The 20927-nt window shown below is 42.8% G+C and overlaps 1 pseudogene; it reads right to left on the bottom strand.

Annotated features, from left to right (window-relative positions):
- Positions 1 to 4933: 4933 nt before the first annotated feature.
- LOC132350734 (eukaryotic translation initiation factor 2A-like) lies at positions 4934 to 5911 on the bottom strand (annotated as a pseudogene).
- Positions 5912 to 20927: the final 15016 nt, after the last annotated feature.

The raw sequence follows: 20927 nt of genomic DNA, 5'->3' as shown, positions 1-20927 counted from the left end.
AACCTCCAAACACTGGAAGAAAATCAACATCATCAGAAGGACATGTCAAATTACTTTGAAACTGCAGTGAAATTACAAATTACATGAAAAAGATATTACTTCAGGAAGCAAAGTTTAAAGCATCAAAACAAGAATAATTTAGAATAAGTATAATTCTTTAGAATAAGTATAATTAATGTTATCAAATGATATAATAATGCAAAAATGAGAGTATTTTCTAAATAAATTAATTCAAAACTCTTAGACATCTGGAGAAAAGAAAATAAGGTCAAAGAAATTAAAAAGTGGGTTAAAGAGCAGAATTAATGTAGCTGAAAATTGAATTTGTAAGCTGGAGGATGTCAACAAAGAATTCTTCCAAAATATAGCCCCAAAGATAAGAAAATGGAAAGTATTAAAGGAGCATGGTGAGACAGAGAGGGCTTATCATATTGTTCCAAATTCTGCCTAATTCAATTGGCAAGGGGAAAAAAATAACAAAACAGAATTGAAGGGAGGAATAAATAACAGAAGACAAAATTTTCAGAAATGAAGACATAAGTCCTCAAATCCAAACAGACCACTGGGTGTTAGGCAGGACAAATGTAACAGACAAGCCACATGTACACATCGTGATGACGTTTCAGAAAAAGAGTGTCCTAAAGTCTAATAAAGCAAAATAATAGAGATTGTAATTTCTCTATAAAGGAAAAAGAATCAGATTGGAATTATATTTCTCAAAAGCAAGAGAGGATTTCTGAAAGCAATAGAGCAATATCTTCAAAACTGTTGCCATGTTAAATTGAAGAAGACTTGGAATATAGGGAGTAGTGGTCAGCCAAAGAAATAGTTAATTATTAATTCTAAAAAGTATTAACTTTTAAAATAATTAATGACAACTGATAAAAACTTGAACCCATAATTCTAAATGATTTTAGGACAGTTCAGATCATGGAACAAGGGAAAAGCTTTACATTTAAGAACTTTTAACAACATTTTTCTCCAGCTTTTTGAACAAGGGACTCACATTTTCATTTTGCACTTGGTGCCACAATTTATATAGCCACCTCTGTCACCCAAAGAGGACACTTGAGATTTCTTTTGCTAAAGAAACTGGAACAAAGAGAGTCTGTATTTGGAGACAGGCAAATAAGAAAATTGGGTGAGAAAAAGGAAAATTAAGTTAGTTGCTAACTGATTTAGAGACATCCTTAGTCTTCCATCTCCAACATGGGAGATTGTAGGGTCTTTTTCTGGAACAACTGAACCACTCAGAGGAAAGAACTACACGTCCTGGCGTTTGAAGGTCACTAATATTGTTGGTGGCCCATTCCACCAACATACACTAAACTATTCAATATATAAGTTCTTCCATGCACAGACGGCCAATTCCAAAACATTTTCATCCCCTCCAAACATGACCCTGTATCCAGGGCTTAATGCCCTCACTCCCATTTCCCCTTCTGCCTTTTAATTTAGGAATTGCACCCATTTGCATTTATACAATATTTAACATATATTGCATCTTAGCTTCTATTTGTTTTCTTCACAACGTTTATCACAACATACAATTACTTCACTATCATTGACTTATCAACTTTTTTCATGCCTGTCTCCCCACTGGGCTAGGAGCTCCCTGAGGACACAGCCATTCCTGTCTTATTCACTATTAGAGCCCAGAGTCTCCCACAGTGCTTTGCCCACATTGTCTCTCAGTTAACTGATTTGAGTGAACAAATGTGAAAGGGCTCAATAAACTGTATGTGACCAAAATGACAGCTTCTGATTATAGAATGGATAGAGAGCAGATTCCCTGAGGCCTGAGATCGTATCATGTTGATTCTGACACAGTATGAATGACAGATGTGCTACCTGGGTCACCACACCTCCACCAACCGGGCAACGTGAGGAGTCGGGCAGGATGGACCACTGTATGCTTTCCTAGCTGGAGTAGAGCAGAAGCAAAGGCAGAAACATCTTTCTTTTCTCTTTTTCCCTCCCCCTATCCCCCTCCCAAACCACAAATGGAACCTGTGAAGTTCAACATGATTCTTATTTCTCCTTTGCCTTCCCAGGCCCTTCCTTTATCTCTGGTTTCAAGCCTGAGAATAAATCTCTTGGTCATGTTACTTAATCAGGTTCTCCCAGGGAAAGGACCCTGCTGCAGGGATGACAGGAACCAGACTCCAAATGGTTTTCCAGGAGCTGAGGGAAGTGAAGGCTTTTCCTGCAGTTTCTCCTGCCAAAGAATTAAGGAAAGGATGTGGGTCATAGGGCTACAGCAGTGCAAGGAGGAATTCTAACACTTTCTCTAGGACTGGAGGGAAGGTCTGTTTCCCTTCAGTAGATGCTGCCCTTTGCTTTTCATGTGGTGTCTGGCTCACCTCATCAGAGGTTCTGTGCTGGGAAACCAGGGCCATAGCTGGCTTGGGTGGCTTATACTAAGATATACAGGAAGGAAATTAAGCCCTTTATTTCTATTATCCCTCCTTGGGCAATGGCAGGAAATTTTGCCTTGAGAGCCTTTATTTCATCCAGGAGAATCGCCTTTTCCCTTCGGGAGAGATTCCCACCTCTCCAAGCAGCTGTTGCTCTAAGTAACCATTTACTTCCCAGTGACCTCAGTCTGAAGGTGTCCTGTGGCATCAGCATCCTGTTTCCCTGGTCATCATCAATGCAGCAATAAAGAGCACGACAGCAGGAACACCCCCCCCCCCCACCCATCACAGCTTGCTTTCCACGTTATAAAGTTTGAGGACAGCATCATGTCACCCACACAGGGAAGGAGCATAGTTCTCCAAATGAGTTACAGCATGGGTGGTAGGAACAGCTACATAAAGTTTAAAAAATGAATCCTGTGTCCTGCAACAGTGCGAACAACTCAAATTTGCATTCAAGATAAAAACGGAAAATGGAGAAAAACCAGGGAAGACCTACCACTCTAAGGGTAGACAGTACCCTCCCCAGAAACTTCAGCCAACACCTGCCTCTGCTGGGTGCTTCACAGATCCCTGCTCCTGCAGAGCATTTTGGTGTCCAGACCACCACGAATTTGGAGCTGGAGGAAACGTGACTTCCTTGGCTTCCTCCGCAAGTGTCATTCCCAGTCAGGAGCTGAGGGGACCCCACCCTCTGGTTTCTCAAAGCAGTTTCTCTGGAGGTCTCTTTCTTGCCACATTGTATTCTTTTCTCCATGTTCTCATTCTTTTGTGTTTGTTTCTTAGTTCTTTTAAGTTCTTTTACCTGCTGGAAACTTTAACATATATTATTAATGTCTTTCCTGACAGTCCCCACACGGGACTTTTTATTATATCTCGACTATGTTTAGACAAAGCTTAGCTCATGGGAGGCACAAAGTACATATGCACAAATAAATAGGGGGTGGGGTTCCCGCACACCAGAATTTTGTGTCCAGTGCCATCTCTGACCATTCCAGGCCACCAAAAAGATTGCCTCAATTCCTTTTTGTGAGGAGAAATGACACCTACACATATATTCAGGCTCCTCACTGGATAGAGCAAAGCCTGAGTCTTGGTTTAAAAATGAAAACTTTAAAGATTCTTGAAGGAAGTGAACTATAAAGCAATTCAGTTTTCTTCAAAATTACTCTATTGAGTTTATGCTGATCAACAAGTTCAGGAGAAAACTAATATTCATTCTAAAATTAGAGAAACAAACTTTAGTTCACCTTGCTTGTTTTGCACTACTTTTAACCAATCTAATGGGTTACATTTATTTAAATTTAAAATGCCTTTATCCATAGATGGTAAATCATACTGAATAACAATGATACTTGACTTTCAATTTCTTGAGCTTAGCTAAGAAATTCACATCTCTTTTCTTTTTTCTTCTTTTGCATTTTCTCAAAGGTTTATTTAATTTAATTTTTTTTGTATTTTATAATTCTTTTTAAAAATTTATTTTATTCAAGTATAGTTGATTTATAATGTGTTAATTTCTGTTGTACAGCAAAGTGATTCAGTTATACATATATATACATTCTTTTTCATTGTGGTTTATCACAGGATATTGAATATATTTCCCTGTGCTAGGTCAGAATGGCCATGATTAAAAAGTCTACAGATAACAAATGCTGGAGAGGGTATGGAGAAAAGGGAACCTTCCAACTCTGTTGGTGGGAATGTAAAATGGTGCAGCTACTATGGAAAACCGTATGGAGGTTCCTCAAAAAATTGAAAGTACAGTTGCCATATGAGCACAGCAACCCCACTCCTGGGCATATATCCAGACAAAACTGTAATTTGAAAAGATACTTGCACCCCAGTGTTCATAGCAACACCATTTTCAATAGTCAAGACATGGAGAAAACCTAAATGTCCATTGACAGATGAATGTGTGTGTGTGTGTGTGTGTGTGTGTGTGTGTGTGTGTATATATGTATGCCATATATATATACAATGGAATATTACTCAGCCATAAAAAAGAATGAAATAGTGCCATTTGCAGCAACATGGATGGACCTAGAGATTATCATGCTAAGTGAAATAAGTCAGAAAGAGAAAAACATATGATACCATATGATATCACTTACATGTGGAATCTAAAATATGACACGTCTCTTTTCTATAACATGTATTGAGAGGTAGGAAAAGTCAATTTAGTGGACATTATTAACTAATTTCACATATATGCCAAATCTTAGATAAATGGGTGCATTATAGATGAGCAGTAAGTATGGGTATATAGTGGCCAGGCGACCTTCAGAGTGCTCTACAGGGTTTAATACACAGGTTGTGTTTCCACTGATTTATGCTAAAACTTACCTTCTCTGAATCTTTAACATAACCAATTCCAAATCTACCTGGAGAAGGGTGGTATCTTTTTAAATTTTCTCCAAGTCATTGTTTTTCTAGCCATGTTTCAGTTGCTGCTTGCTCTTTCAAGGTTTAGTTGCTTTCGGGGCTTCTTTAGGATCTTGAATTTTTCATCTGTCTCACGGTCTCCAGATGTTAACCAAGATACAGTGTTCCTTGGTGTGCTCTGTGGGGCAGGGGTGGGTGCCATATCTTGGTTCTTGTCATTTCCTGCTTTGCAGCTTTCTTAGTCTCGTATTTCCTTTGATTTTCAAGGACTGCTTTTGATAATGGCTTATAATTTCCTGGTTGTGATTTCTTATTCTGGAGTGGTTTCTTCTCAGGCAGCTTGGAACTGATGATTAGTTTTTTCCTTAAAGCTGAGGATCTATCAACCATTGTGAATTTATGTTCCTAACCGGGCACTTCCCTTAAAACTGCTTGGTAAGCTATTGTTTTCGCTGGAAATAGTCCATCCAAAAATGGTTGCCAGGACAGGGCTGGCATAATACCAAACTTGTACCCATTATTAACGCACAAGCTGGGAGCATGCATGGCAGTAAAAACGTGCTCCCAACCTGGGCACCAAGCAAAATATGTAGGATCAGAGGTTACTGGTTTAGAAATAGGGTTGCATTTAAAAATATCCCATTATTCCATTTGTCCCTCAGATTTCTAAATCTAGCTAGCATTAATATATGGCCATGAGGACTAAATAAGCTACATTAGAATGCCAGTTCCAAAGTCAAACACTGATCACATTTCAAGTTGAAAATCATCTCTTTGGCAGGCATAAATCCATAAAGAGCATAAGACTCAGTAGACCCAGAATTCCAAATTACATCATAAGTGGAGCTGTGCTTTGGTAATTGAACAGATTACAGCATTTTCTCCATTTGTTGAAGGTGACACATCATTTGCTCCCTGTAGCAGGAAGTTCCTGTCTTGTCAAATCTGTCCTAGGCGTTACAACACAGCAGTTGCTTTCTTATTGCATAGCATCATAACCTTATCAACCTTAGAGGAATGATCGTTGGCTAAACCTGCATGAGGTCCACCAAAGTTGGGGTATAGACATAACCTAACAAATACAGGTGCACCTTTACTCCCTGGAACATAGACAGTCCCCTTGTGTGATTGAAGTCCAAGTGATGACACACAATATTTACACAATTATTATGTGCAATAGGTACTCAATATATATTTGTTAAATGAATTAATTGTTGTCTTTCCCCCTTGCCCTCAGTGCCCAACATGCTCAGAAAATAGCTATTGATTGAAGAATAAATAGATGAATGAATGACAAATACATATTTCTATTGTTCATTCTTCTGCAAATGCCCTCCAAGCGTGGCGAAGCAGCCCCTGGGCATGAGAACACCTCTTCCCCAATCTTTCTCCTGGTTCTGGTCATATGGCAGTGTTGTTTATAAGCAGGTTTCCTTTGATCATTTCCAAGACAAGAATGAATTGTGTGTTGGTGAAAGACATGACTGTGGAATCCTGAAATATCTCCCAGCTCAGCTTTTTTACTGGAAAAGAAGAGCCTGTGGATGGGGGACCCTGAATAAGAGAAAGTTCTGATTTTCCTTGTCTGTGGTTTAGACTAAAATAAAAGTGAATCCCTGACCTGGTCTTCCCTTTGACTAGGTCTCCTACTTACTCCTGTGCATTTTCTCCAGTTGGGGATCTCTGTGAATCAGTAGGTCTCAGGCCAGGCCAGAGTCACATGGAAGCTTGTCAAGTGGTCAACCGGGGAAGGCGAGGGGCAATAGGAATGGTCTGAAGATGAAGCAAGGGGACTTATCACAGCAACCACCAAGACCTGCCTCCAGATTTACCTTTTGTCTTCCCTTCCAGGGACCTTGGTCTCTAACCCTGGCCATCCTCACCCTCCTTTGGAGAAGTCTCCTTCTAAAACTGACTGTAAAGTAGGACATGTCCCTCCAGATCTGACTCCCACCCCTCATGTCCCAAAGACCAGCCTAAATGGGAAACGAGAATGCTCTCCTGACTTTCCAGAGCTTCCTCTCCCCACAGCTGGGCACTGGACTCGTACATGGAAGGATCTGTCTGGGAGCACCAGGAAGGGTGGATATTCACAATCCCATATCCAGGTGTTCTGTCCAATTAGTGAAGCAAGGCTCCTATGTGGGAACCCTTCTTCACATGCCTGTCCTCCCAGTGCCTGGCTCTGAGGGGGACCCACTCTTTCCACCAAGGGTCAGACTCCTGCTTTGTGTCCTGAAGCTGCCTCACATGTTCAAACTTTTGGTTCTTTTGGTTGCTGGTGAAAACTGGCACACTCCACGTCTCCATCCAAGTAACTCATTTGTTTAAAATTTTGGAACATCTGAAAAATCAAGAGTGTTAAAATGTGTGTGTGTGTGTGTGTGTGTGTGTGTTTGAAAGAGCATATGGAAAATCCCCTTCCCCCAGCTCTTTATAACCCTTCCCAGGCACTAAAAGCACAATGGCCATAACTCTCACCCATCCAAAAAAGTGCCGAGTGCAGCACTTTCTTGTTTTATATATCCTTGCTCTTAAGTGCTCACTGTTTGGATTTCTGATCCCATAACTTTATTTAGAAATTGAGTTTTACTGATGAGTCCCAGGGATGAAATGTACAGTGTGGGGATTACAATCAATAATAATGTAATATCTTTGTATAATGACAAAGGTGGTCAAAAGGTACAAACTTCTAGTTATAAGATAAATAAATACTAGGGATATAATATACAACATGATTAATATAATTAATACTGTCGTATGTTATATATGAGAGCTGTTAAGAGAGCAAATCATAAGAGTTCTCATCACAAGGAAAATATATATTTTTCTTTTTCTTTTCTTTTGTATCTATAGGAGATGATAGATGTTCACTAAATGTATTGTGATCATTTCATGATGTATGTAAGTCAAATCATTCTGCTGTACACCTTAAACCCATCCTGTGCTGTGTGTCAATCATACCTCAATAAAACTGGAAGAAAAAATTTTTTAAAATTAAAAAATTTTAAAAATTGGGTTTTAGTGGAACTTCGCACTATTTGAGCTTTCTTCTGGCCAAGGGCTTCACCTCTGTGGCGGCCCCTCCTGCTCTATGAAGCTGGACCAGCATGACACCTGCTCCCAGTGGTGCTACAGGGTCTGGTTAGGGACATTGACCATCATGTGACAACGGTAACTCCAGAGGACCCTAACACCACAGAAGAAATGTCACGTGGATCTCTCAAAGTCCTATACCTTCTGGCCCCTGGCTGTCCCTTTCACTTCGTCCCCTGCCACTTTGCAGAAACCTGGCGCTCTATAAATGCTTATTGAATGCACGTTCCCACTGTCCTTTGCTCTTTCCACTACCCACATTCTTAAGATTCTCTGGCTACATCATGCTCTTCCATGGGTCTGAGCCCTTGAACAAGCTCTTCTGTCTTCCCATGGTGCTTTGAGAATGCACATTTTCCAGTTTCACATTAGTAAGTTGGGTCCCTGTGTTTATCTTGGAAATGGAGAAATTGAAAAATGTCTGCAAAGCAGTTGGAAGACTGAAAATGATACCATAAATGGTCCTGAGACATCAAGGAAGTTTTGGAGGATAGGAGGCTGATGGCATTGGAGCCAGCGATATCCAGATATTTAGGATTCATATCTGAGGGGGAAGGGATGGGCTTCTGCAGAGAGCCTGTAATTCACTCAACTTAGAGCATCAGGGCTGGGAGTGCTGGGGATCATGCAGAAAGCAGGGTCAGAGGGAAAGACTTTGGGGACCCTGCTAATGGCCTGCCGAGCTTCCTTTTGCTCAGCCTGTGTGTGGAGGAAGAGGATGTGCCTGCAGGCTCTGAGCCCCAGTGGACAGGGGCACAGGGAACCTCGGCTGACTCTGGCCTACACCATACACCAGGAAACTCCAACCCAGTGACTCAGCCCTGCAATGAACTCCTAATTCGCTTGGCAGTTGAGGCAGGATGAGTTAATCTATATCTGTGCAGAAGGCAGGATGATCAAAATCTATTAAGTGAAAAAAATGAGTCACAAAAATTATATGCATACACAAATAGTGCATGCACACACACACTCATACACACCCCTTGAAGAATAATCGCCACCATACTAACACAGGATGCAGGCTTTTAGGTGGATATTCCCTTCAATATGCTGTCTTATTTTTGCCCTATGTGATGGTCCAGTTCCTGATTACTGAGGGGCTGGCTGATTCTGATTGCCCTGGTGGTTTATGGCTCCAGGAAACTGACCCCCAGTCCTCTGCCAGCACATTCCAAGTCCCCATTTCCCTTCCAGGGTGGTTCCACTTCTGCTGTGCAGACAGTCTGCTTACTAGGTTGACTATGGTCTCTCAAAAGAATCAGCAGATTCTTTGTAGGCTATTTGCATTTCATCGAGCTTGGTTTGATGTAGAAACATTGGCTTGACTATTGACTTTTTTTTAATTTAAATTAATTAATTAATTTATTTATTTTTATATTTATGGCTGTGTTGGGTCTTCGTTTCTGTGCGAGGGCTTTCTCCAGTTGCAGCGAGCAGGGGCCACTCTTCATCGCGGTGCGTGGGCCTCTCACCGTCGCGGCCTCTCTTGTTGCGGAGCACAGGCTCCAGATGCGCAGGCTCAGTAATTGTGGCTCACGGGCCCAGTTGCTCCGCGGCATGTGGGATCTTCCCAGACCAGGGCTCGAACCCGTGTCCCCTGCATTGGCAGGCAGATTCTCAACCACTGCGCCACCAGGGAAGCCCCTGACTATTGACTTTTAAGTAAAGTATTAATTGTGTCACTAAAGGCCTCTGGGTTTTTTTTCCATTTCTTCAGGGCCTGCAGAAATACAATTGGACTTTCTTTTAATGTTAAAAAGGACCGATCTCAGCCACCTCATCCCTGGCTTCTTTCTCTCTGCCTCTGCATAACCCCTGGCCTGTTCTGGTACAGCGGTTGGGAGGGGAGTCTTGGCTGCCTGGTCTGGGCCGCAGGGGACACCAGGTTCTGAGGATTCAGCCAGAGGTTCCAAGAATACCCTTGGGGAGACTGGCACCCAGCCAGCCGTTTGCCTGACTTGGCTGCAGCCCCAGCCTGCTTTCGAGGTATTTAGCAAGTGCAGCATGAATGCCGCTGGCATGGCCCCCAATGGGGGAAAATAAAACACGTCATTTCTCAGGGACAATTCTGTGTCAAGTTCAGTGTTGTTCAAGTGGCCCCGACAGAGAAGTGTGTTCCCCTGTCTCTAGAGCGTCCCCCTGCCCTCCCAAGGGCCTGTGGGACAACTGCAGGCATCACTTCACGGGAACGACTGCCCAGAGGACACAGGAACAACGAGAAAGTGATCCTGTTCTGTTTTCTATGAAGAAGTGAGCATCGCCTGAATTCCCACTATTTAAGATAATCACCGTTAATATTATAGAACCAACTTTCTCATATATTTTAAAGCATGTATATACACACACACACACAAACACACACGCAGGTATATATATATTTAACTGTATATGTAATTGAATCCTAGACACTTCAGCTATTATGTTATGAGACTCTGGATATTCATTAAATCTTGTGTTTTTGCGGGCATCCTCTGGCACCGTCCCAGCCGTGAGTGGGAAGGCTGCCCCACTACTGCTGGGTGGGCATTAAAGTCCAGGCTCTGACGTGGTGTCCACTGACTCTGGGGAGTGGGAAGGAGCTCATTACTGTTTAGCGAGGATGGAATTCCAGGCTCCCTACTTAGTACTTTGCCACCATCTTGAGGAGGGCTGGCGGGGTTTGGGGGCAGCCTTATTACACCCCAATGAGAGCAGAAGTGTTTGCCTGTGCTGGTGGGGAGGAAGGTGGGGCTGCAGTTTTTTCTGTGGTGTCTGGCTGGAGTAAAATGGTTATTGTCAAAAACTTTTCTGTCTTGTGATGCTACCCCAATTCTGGTCCCTCGGCTATAAAAAAAAATAGGATTGGTGGGCCCTTGTTTCTGTACCTATTGGCATTTCCAGCTTGCTGTCTTCTCTAGCACCCAGTCTAAAATATGTGAATCCAAAAGAAAACCCAAGGAACTCACCACCATATCATGGTTTGGGTTCTGAAGTCCCTAGCCAGTCTGCCTTTTTCTCTCTGCTTTTCAGCCTTCTTATGTTTGTTTTATAATGTCCAGCTTTTTAGCAGGAGGAATAGGAATAAATATATTTACTTCATCATTGTAGAACTAGAAGTCCTCAATTATTTTGTTTTTAATGTTTAGGTTTTTTCTAGATGGTTTATGGCTCAATTTTAATTTTATACTATCTGAATGTCTTTACATTTGGATTCAGCCCATTCACATTAATTTCAAATATAGATACTGAGCTATTCATTTCTTCCATTTTGTTTACAACTTTTGTACTTAGTCGTGATTTTTTTTCTTTCCTTAGTTTGTTGATCTAGTCAGGTAAAATTTTATTTCTTTTCTGGGTGCCCTGGTCTTTCTAACTTGGATATTCTATTATGCATCTCATTGCACTCAAAGTGGCTTCTTATCTTAAGGGTTCCACAGCTAATAAGTGCAGAGTTCTGTTGCTGCTCTGAGTATTTTGAGATCCTGGGGCAGTTTTCATCTAGAAACACAGAAGCTGTGGCTTCTCAGTCAGTTCCTTGGAGCAGGCCCACATTCTTATGCTTCTCTGAAGGGACATTGGAAAGCTAAGTTGTGGAGGCCGGAAGCAGAGGAAGTGGCCCATGTTGACTCTAGGGATATCTCAATATAGCTGTCTTCTCTGGGCATGCTGACAATTCCTATCATTTAAGGCAATGGCAGCACTAAAACCTCACACCACCATCATCTGCTTTTGTTCCATATTAAATGCATCCACTGGTCACAGCCCAACAGGAGCCTGGAGGGTCCACTTTGGACAGGGAACACAATTTCAAAGAAGGCCCTCTGGCCTCAAGCTGGTTCTTTTTAAAAGGTGACATGAGGGCATGACCTAGAATCTCAAAGAATCTCAAATGTCTGTCTTTTTGGGACTGGCCTTCTTTATCCATCATAATGGTTTGGTGGATGGAGATGGAGTGTCTGGGCCTGGAGCCACCTGGGCTGATAGGACATTGGGTTAATTGTTTCCACCTGGCACTTGTCTGTCATTCTTGTTGTCTTCTAAAGGACCCTTGTATTTAGGCCACAGTTGGTGAAGAAAAGCAAAGACTTGTGGCATTTTTAAGTTTTTTTCTGAAGCAGCATGACCTCCCAAAAATGCTATGCCTCTCAAGTCCAATATTCACTCGTTAGGTCAGGATGCAGAGAGTTGAATATTAACTGGGTGTGTACCGCTTCTAACTCTGAACACTTGCTTACCCTTTCTGTGCCCTGATGTTCCCCTCGAGAATTTGTTGTCAGCAATCCAAGATTAACTAAGAAATCATATAGCAAAGTATCCCGGACTCAACAAAGGGTTCTTAAGTTCTGTCCTGCTGGTCTGACGTGGTGATCTTTTTTCTGTTGTATGCTAATACACAAGAGAGTGCTATCAAAATGTGCTTTAATGCAGTGAATCTGCTTAATTTCTGTGAAGTCCATTTTCCAAATAGAAATATCGCACTTATACATATAAAATCCAGTTCCTGGAGAATTTTAGACTCTTAATGTTTTATAGTATCAGCCCTCTAATTTCACAGTAGGAAAATCTTAGACCCAAAGCATGGCTATGACTGACCCAGAGTCTCCTGGCCCCCAGCCCAAGTGCTTTTCTCCACACCCAGTAACTCACTGGCCTTTTGGTGTTATCTGGCTGATCACAGAGCTGTGAGTGGGGTGCTTATACGGACGGATGTAAACAAGGCAAGTTTCACATCAAGAAAAATGCCATTTTCCCTCTGCCTGATTCTTCTCCTCTGAGCTTTCTCATACTGTGCTTTGTCCATGACCAGAACTTTATCCTTTGAACCATTTTATGTGTCCTCATTCAGTGATTAAGCACACTGTGTGGAAAATGTACTTATTTCTTCCCCTTACCCCTTCCTTCTATCTCCTTTGGTTTGGAAATACAGCAGTGAACAACACAGACCAAACTCCTTTCCTCATGAAGCCTTCATTCTCATTTGGGGAGACATAGTATAAAGAAAAAATGAGGAAAATGTAAAATATGTCAAGTGGTGATATGTGTTATGCAGAAAATTAAGTCAGGGGAAGGAGACATGGAGGGAGATCTGCAATTTTAAGCAGTTGGCTCGGAGAAGTCCTCATGGTGAAGGTGGCATTGAAACAAAGCACTGAAGGAAGTGAGGAGGAAGTCCTATGGAGAGCTGGGCAGAGAGTGTCCCTGACAGGGCATACAGCAAGCATCACCTCCCCGCGCTGGGAGCTCTCCTGGGATGTCAGGAGGAGACCATTGTGAGTGGTGCAAAGTGGGCAAGAAGCAGAGCGGTAGGAAGTGAGAAAGAGAGATAATGGGACAGGGGCTCGGGGTGGACAGGCAGGGGCAGGCTAACCACGAAGACCTTATCAGAAACTGTAATGAGCTAGGAGGATACATTGTACAGCACAGGGAATATAGCCAATATTTTATAATAACTATAGATAGAATATAACCTTTAAAAATTGTGAATCAGTATGTTGTACACCTGTAACTTATATAATATTGGACAATACCATACTTCAATAAAAAAAAGAAACTGGAATGACTTTGACTCTCATTCTGCGTCTAATGAGGAGCCATTGAAGGCTTTTGAATGAGGAGTGACATAACCAGCTTTTCGTTTTAACGAGTTCACTCTGGTCGCTGTGTGGAGTTAAGAGTGTAGGGGGCCGAGAGCAGGGGAGGCTACTGCAGAGATCCAGGCAGAGGTGGTGGTGTCTGGACCAGGGTCGAGGTGATGACAGGTGGTCAGATGCTGGAGGTATTTTGGAAATAAACGTGAGAGCCTATGCCGAGGGATTCTGTGGGTGTGAAACAGAGGAGCAAAAAATGACTCCGAGAGTTTGGTGAGCAAGAGGAAACTCATTTTAAAAACGTGAAATTCAAGGTACAACTGGTCAAAGACAGATAAGCCTGGAGTGCTGTCCCAGGCACAAAGTGCCATCCTCACTTCTGCCCACATCCCATTGTCCAGAATTCAACCTGTTGGTCCAATCAAACTGCAGAGGAGATCTGGCAACACACATTTCCCGAATGCTCAGGGAGAGGAATTGTTGTGGAGAACCCATGACATGACTCTGCCACAAACGACTTTAGTGAAACAGCGCATGTTCGGTTGAGGGAGCACCACACAACCATTCAAAGTACGCTCTCCAGGCTTTTCTGTCCCCTCCTCAGTGACAGTGGATGGCAGATGGCAGATGGCAGATGGAAGCAGCCCGGATCCAAGGGTCTCTGCTTGGGGGAAAGCTGACTGGAGATGCTCAACATACATCAGACTTCGAGTAAGAAATAAACCTTTGTTGTGTCCAGCCATTGAAATTTCAACATTTCCTTGTTAATTCTGCACCGCTTAGCTTATACTAATACATCACCACATTTATTGCACAGCTGTTTGTTTTCAATTTCTTGTTTTAAAACAAAGCTTCAGTGGACATGGTAAAACACAAATCTTTGTTTATACCTCTGACTAAGATCCTTGAATATATTCTGATTTTTGGAAAATGTGTATCAATACACCTCACCCCTTCCCATCACACACACACAAAGTAGTACAAGAGAGTATCCCTTAGAACTTGGCCTTATGAAAATTGTTATTATTTTTAAAAACTTTGTTAATTTTATAGATTGCAAATAGCACCTCATTGTTTTAAGTTACGTGGTTTGGATTTCTAATATGGTGGAGAGCATCCTTTCCTAAGGCCTCTCTGGGAAAGAGGGTGGGTGCTACCGAATGGCCAAATGTGCTGGGCGAGTGCATCCTCTCACCTCTCTGGCGTTCGTGCATCTTCCGTATCCATGAACTGGGACTTTTTTAGTTGAACTCTGCCTATGAAGAGAAGTGCCTTTGGATCTGTCTTACAATTGGAGGAAGACCTCATTTTACTGTGCTTTTTTGTTTTACTGCGCTTCACACATATTAAGGTGTTTTACAAATTGAAGGTTTGTGACAACCCTGTGTCAAACAAATCTATCGGCACCATTTTTTCCAATAGCATTTGCTCACTTCGTGTCTCTGTCACATTTTGGTAATTCTCACAATATTTCAAACTTTTTCATTATTATTATACTTGTTTTGGTGATCTGTGACCAGTGATCGTTGATGTTACTATTGCAAGAAGATTACGACTTGCTAAGGGCTCAGATGATTGTTTTAACAATAAAGTATATTTTAACTGAGGTACATACACTTTTTAAAAGACATAATCCTATTGCACACTTAATAGACTACAGTATAGTATATACATAACTTTACGTTACTGAGGCAACAAAAAATTCTTGTGATTTGTTTTATTGTGATATTTGCTTTATTGTTGTTTTCTGGACATGAACCCGCAACATCTTTGAGGTCTGCCTTAGACTGTCTTGTCAGCAGCCTGGATGAGCACTGCTTTGTCTGGATGAAAATGAAGGTACCGATTCTTCCCATTTTATGTCTCTTTAAAAGAAAGAGAAGCTCTCCTGGTGTTCCAGGGAGAAGCCCTTAACAAGTCAGGAAAGGCTTAATGGCCTCCCACTGAAATACAAGGAACTCAGGAGCTATTGGATGAGGTGGACAGATGCACACATCACCACACACCTCACAATAAGTTGCCAAAGAGTCAATCACGGGGTTTCAGGAACACAGAGAATAGAGGGCCTTTCTGCCCCGGGGGTGCTGGGACATTCCAGATGAATCTCAAGGGTGATGTTCCAGGTGATAACCGAGCTTGATCTCTGGTCCGGGTCCCAGGCCGGGCCTTGTCTCCCATGACAATCCCCACAGCAGCCCCTCTAATGGAGTATACAAGCCAGGTTTTCCTGTGCTGAAAGGTGATCAAGACAGACAAATTGTAAATCTACAGCTGTTGTTTTGTCAGCATGTGTATTTTTACAGAAAGGAGCAAATCTCTGCTGAGCTGGCCAGATAATCATCTCTGCTTTTCCTTACTTGTTCAGAACTGTGAAAGAACGCCCTTGGCAAGGACCTGGTTTTAATCACCTCTGCTTAACACAGAAGCTTTTGAAGGTGAAGGTGCTTTTTGTAAACTGTGGCAGGGTCCCAAGGCATTAACATTTCAGACCTTTCCCCAGTATGGGAAATGTCTAGAGCAGGGCCGAGGTATCAAGCCTGTGGAGACAATCCCCTGCACAGGGAGTTACTTTAATGCCGCTGACTCATTCCTCAAAGACATGTTTTTTTTTTTTTTAATTCTTGAAAAATTGCAGTCCACGCAAAGCTAGAGACTTCTGGGTCCAAGGAATGTGTCAGCTTGCTTTCATTTGGTACAAAAGGAAGGCTTTTAGGAGAGATTTAGAGAAGCCAGAGGCCTTCTTGGGAATGGTCCCAGAGATGATGAAGATGCTGGAAAGATGGAATTTAGAAAAAAGGCAAGAGGGTTTGGGTGACTTCACTAGCGACAATGGGGAAAGTCACTTTCCCTCATGAAAACTGAGAGTTAAAACACAAATAGAGTTCCCCTGCCCAGAGATTTCTCATTAAGAGCTGCATGGTTTGGGTGGGGATGTAGGGACCTGGGGGCATGCAGGCAGGATGTAAGGCCAAATCCTGCAGGTCTTTAAAATCAGGGACAATATCCGTCCTTTGACCTGGTTTAAGCATTAACCGCTTTACTGGCAATGTGGGTTGCTGATGCCTGACTTCTGGGGATGGAGCTCTGAGGAGCATAGGAAGGATGAGAATGAGATGGCAAAAGCTTGTGATATTTTGCTTTCAGAATCCCTAACTCAGAGCATTAACCTCTGGTTGCAAAGGACCTGAGTAAACACTGAGTGAAATAGGCTCATGGAGCCTGGATGTGGCTAAGAAAGTCATGGTGAATATATTCTCTCCATTCCTTCTCAGGTCAGTACCAGGCCCATATTGACTGACTGAGCTTCCAAATGTTCTCTCATTTCAGGGGAGGGGGTTCCTCTTTGGAAAATGCAGCCGTTGCTAGGAGTTCATCTTTGACTTGGGCTTCCTAGAGCTCCCAAGCCGATGAGGCTCATCAGACGTGGCGTCTTGATTTGCTCTTGGCTCTCTGATTTGCTTTACATCAATGGATTTTGCTGGGTCCAGGAGATTCTGCAGCATCCAGCCCACTCAGGATGGTCGAGGAGCGCCAATTCACAACTTTGAGTTTTCCACGGATCAGAGAGCTTCCCTTTAAAACAGAACATATCAGAGGCTACTCCACTGGTGAGAAGTAGGAGAAAATATTCAAAGGGAGGAGTCCATGAATGTCATTGAGAACCTAAAGATGTCCATGTTCCGTGTAATGTATGGTCTTCCCAGGATCACTTGGTCTCCAAGTATCACTTGCAGAAGGAGAGCTAAGAGGGAAAGAGGAGGCCCCAGCCCACTGCCCATCGCCCTGGACATGGTTCTGAAGGCTAGGATGGCTGTTTAACGACTCATCCGTGACCATCACACAGATGATGCTTCTTATTCAGTCATATTTATCTTCCCAAGATTCGGAAAATCAAAGCCACCCGAAATGAGACAAATTCTGCTCCACATTCAAATATGTGATTCACCTGTAATTGTGGGCTGGTTTCTGTGTTCAGTGGAAAAGTCCAGCCAGCAACTGTCTAGACCACAGGCTAGTGGGCGGGGCCAAGTGTTCTACGAGGTTATGGTCTGACAATAAAAGCTTTGGACCAACAGCTGGTGTGTGGAATTTGACCCACGGACACTTGGAGATTCTGGCACACTGGACATTCATTTCCCCTGACCCTCCTGTGGGCCTGGCAGCCGCTGCCCATACAAGAGCCATGGTTTGTGCTTTTGTTTACTTCTGTCCGTCTCTGGCACCTCTGCATGTGCCCTGAGCCAAGGCCTGTGGGCTGCCTGTATATGCTCTTGAACAACTTGAGTTTCTACTATCAGTGGTAACACTTAAAATTTTATTTAATGTACTTTACTAAAGTGAAATAATATGACCACATAATAAAATGTTTTGGAAAATAGAGGCAAGATGAAACTATCATTTTAAATCTCATTACCATATACACTGTCATCATTTCTTCCAGGAATATTTCTTATCATAATTGTTCTTATGTCCAACAATTAGTTTTATGTCTTTGATTTTACTTAATATTAAATTATATTTTTCATGTTGCTCTATAGTTTTGTTGACCAATACTTGATTACTCCCTAATATTTCATATCGCCTGTGTCATTATTAGCCTTTTCATCATGTAATGAGAAACACTGCTATGATGAACAGCATATGAGTATTTTTTTTCATATTTATATTAAGGACAGTACGAACCTTTGTATTTACTTTAATATATTTTGGAAAATTTCTCCGGGAAAAGATTGTACCAATTACAATGCTATCAGAAGATATTAGTTCGCAAAGCTCAGAGCCAGTTTTGGGTTTATTTATGAATTCATTAATTTTTAAAGCTAATTTAGCAAGAAAAAATTGGCATATCTGGTGTCTGTAACATTTGAAAACCCCTTCCAACAGGACATCTTGAAGTTCTGAAACAAAATCAGATGGTCTGCCCTCTAGGCTATGGTCTAGACATTTACTCTCATCGTCTCTGTGCAGAGCTGCATCTGGCCTGGTGGGGAGAGTGTCTGCCACTGACCAGCAATGAGCTTTCCAGTGCCTTCATCTCTCTGCATATTCAGCTGTCTGTCCACAGTTCCACCTGTCTTCCAGTACCTGTCATGCTTCAGGAAGGGTCAAATGCTGTCATATAACATAACAAAACCCCACAGAGAAGACCCGATGCAGCCAAAAATAAAATAAATAAAATAAATTTATATATATAAAAAAAACCCCCACACATTCCAAATAAGTATGATAATGAAACAAGGTGGAAATAGACAGGTGGGTGGCCCATAGACCTCCAAGGAGGGTCAAAGAGCTGGTGTCAAGTCCCCTAGTGGCCAAAGAGAAGAGACAATCACAACTAGTTCTAAGAGCTGCAGTGTCCATGAGGCAAAGCCAAGCCATCTGTTCAGCGAAAGCACGATGATGCTGGGTACAAATTGGGAGAGACTTTCCTCCTGGTACCAGCGATGAGGCTGCCACTCACAGCAGCTCACAGTGTGCTCTCAGAGGCCGTTTCCTGTAGGGTCCCAGGTGTGCGTGGTGGCCCAGCCCAATGCGCAGGTCACTAAACCAGTGTCTCTCAAGGCCTTGTGCAGAGGAGGACATACCATGGGGCCAGGTGGGAGCTCTCAGCTGGTTTGGCTCAATCCAGGAATTAGTCTTTGGTGGTATCTAGAGGAAAGGATGGACAAGAGTCTCTAAATTCTCCATAAACTTTACTTTCCTCTGCCATATTTTGAACAATTCTGAGAGGTAGTGAGATTCTAACAGTGGAGTTTGACAAGCACCCACATGACAAATCTCTTTAGTCAGCTGGCAGAAGCGTGAGAACTAAGCAGCCTCTGCGTGGGCACCATTGTATATCTTCTTGTCAACGTCAAGGACACAAATGATGGTCCTTATACCTTATATGGAAGGTAGCTGTCTCTGCTCAAAGGGGCATCAAGGGAGAAAACATAGGTAGGGTCAAGGTTCTCCTCCAAGGGGGTAAAAAGAAATGGGGGTAAGAGCACATGTGAAAGGATTAGCCCACATCAGTGGTTTTCAAGGTGTGGTCCCTAGACCAGCAGGCTCATTGGGAACTTGTTAGAAATGTGGATTCTCAGGCTCACCCTAGACCTGCTGGGTCAGAAATTCTGCAGGCAGGCCCAACACTCTGCACTTTAAAAGACCTCCGTGATTCTGATGTCTGCCAAACTTGAGAACCACTGGCCAAGGTTCTGAGGGAGAATCAATTAACTTTGCCACCTGGTGAGTTGGTGGAGGGAGCAGAGTGAAGTTGAAAGTACAGTGAATGTGAGACCTGCCATCTAGGTTCCATCCTATCCCCGATGGGAATTTGTGGGGTATCCCTGAATAAGTTGGATTCTGCTGGCTCATATGAAAAATGGGTCTATTGATCTCTGTTTTCCTACTCCACTGTGTTGTTATGAGAAATGAGAAAGCCCTTTGGAGACTAGGAGATGCTATCTAAATATAATTTATGTTTCAATTAAGTGTTTAAAACTACTAAAAATCAAGGTGACAAAAAATCAACAGTGTACTAGTAGGCACTCGATAAATATTTATCAAAAGAATGAGTGGATGAAGCGAATCAATAAATCGATAAAAGTGTAGGGAGATGGATGCTACTTTATAGCACCAAGACCCCCATTGCTATTGCAGGTAGGTGACAATCGTTGGTGATGGCTGTGTGTGGAGAGGCAGTGGGCAAAGCAGGTGATGGGAGGAGGGCTGTGCCTCGCAGAGGTGGGTGGGTGGTGCTGACATACACGGAGAGAGAGAACACTGATTGGCAGGAGTCGGGGAGGCTGCCTTCATGGAAATGTTGATTTGACAGTTCCTGGGTCACCTAGGAAGAGACATCAAGGTGATGATGCGATATCCACATCCAGAGCTCAGAGCAGGGGCCTGACTGGAGGTACACATCTGTGCATCACCTGATTGTGGGTGGGAAGCGATGCTGTTGGCCTGGATGGCATCACTCAGGACAAGACCACAGAGCGAGAAGAGAAACCACAAAGGGCTGCCCCTGAGCAGTGCCACAGTGACTGAGGGTACAGGAGGCTGAGACTGCACAGAAGGAGAAAGGCAGGACAGAAATGTCAGGTCCTGGCAAGAATAACTTCATTTAATCTTTGTCAACAACACTTTGAATAAGTAAGTTGTCTTTGATTTAAACCAAAGTTGGGGCAGAGGACTGAGAAGTTGTTCAATTCTCATAGGCACGATGCAGTGCCGGCATGACTGGGACACAAGCTTCTCAGGTTCCGAAACCTGTGTTTGTGAGTAACATGCAATGCTTGGGATGTTTAGGGATCAGCCAACGCCTGGAGACCCGCACGCAGGAGTACCACCTGGGAGAAAGATGCCTTGGCCAAGGTTTGCATCTGATGCCCAGAGGAACTAGCACGAGCCTTCTCTGAGCAACAAGCGTCACCATAATAATACATTATGGATATTTATGGACATACACAAAGGATGG

This window comes from Balaenoptera ricei, chromosome 16 (genome assembly GCF_028023285.1).
Source record: "Balaenoptera ricei isolate mBalRic1 chromosome 16, mBalRic1.hap2, whole genome shotgun sequence".
Lineage (NCBI taxonomy): Eukaryota > Metazoa > Chordata > Mammalia > Artiodactyla > Balaenopteridae > Balaenoptera > Balaenoptera ricei.
The sequence above is the reverse complement of the archived record's forward strand: the minus strand, read 5'-3'. Positions and strand labels throughout refer to the sequence as shown.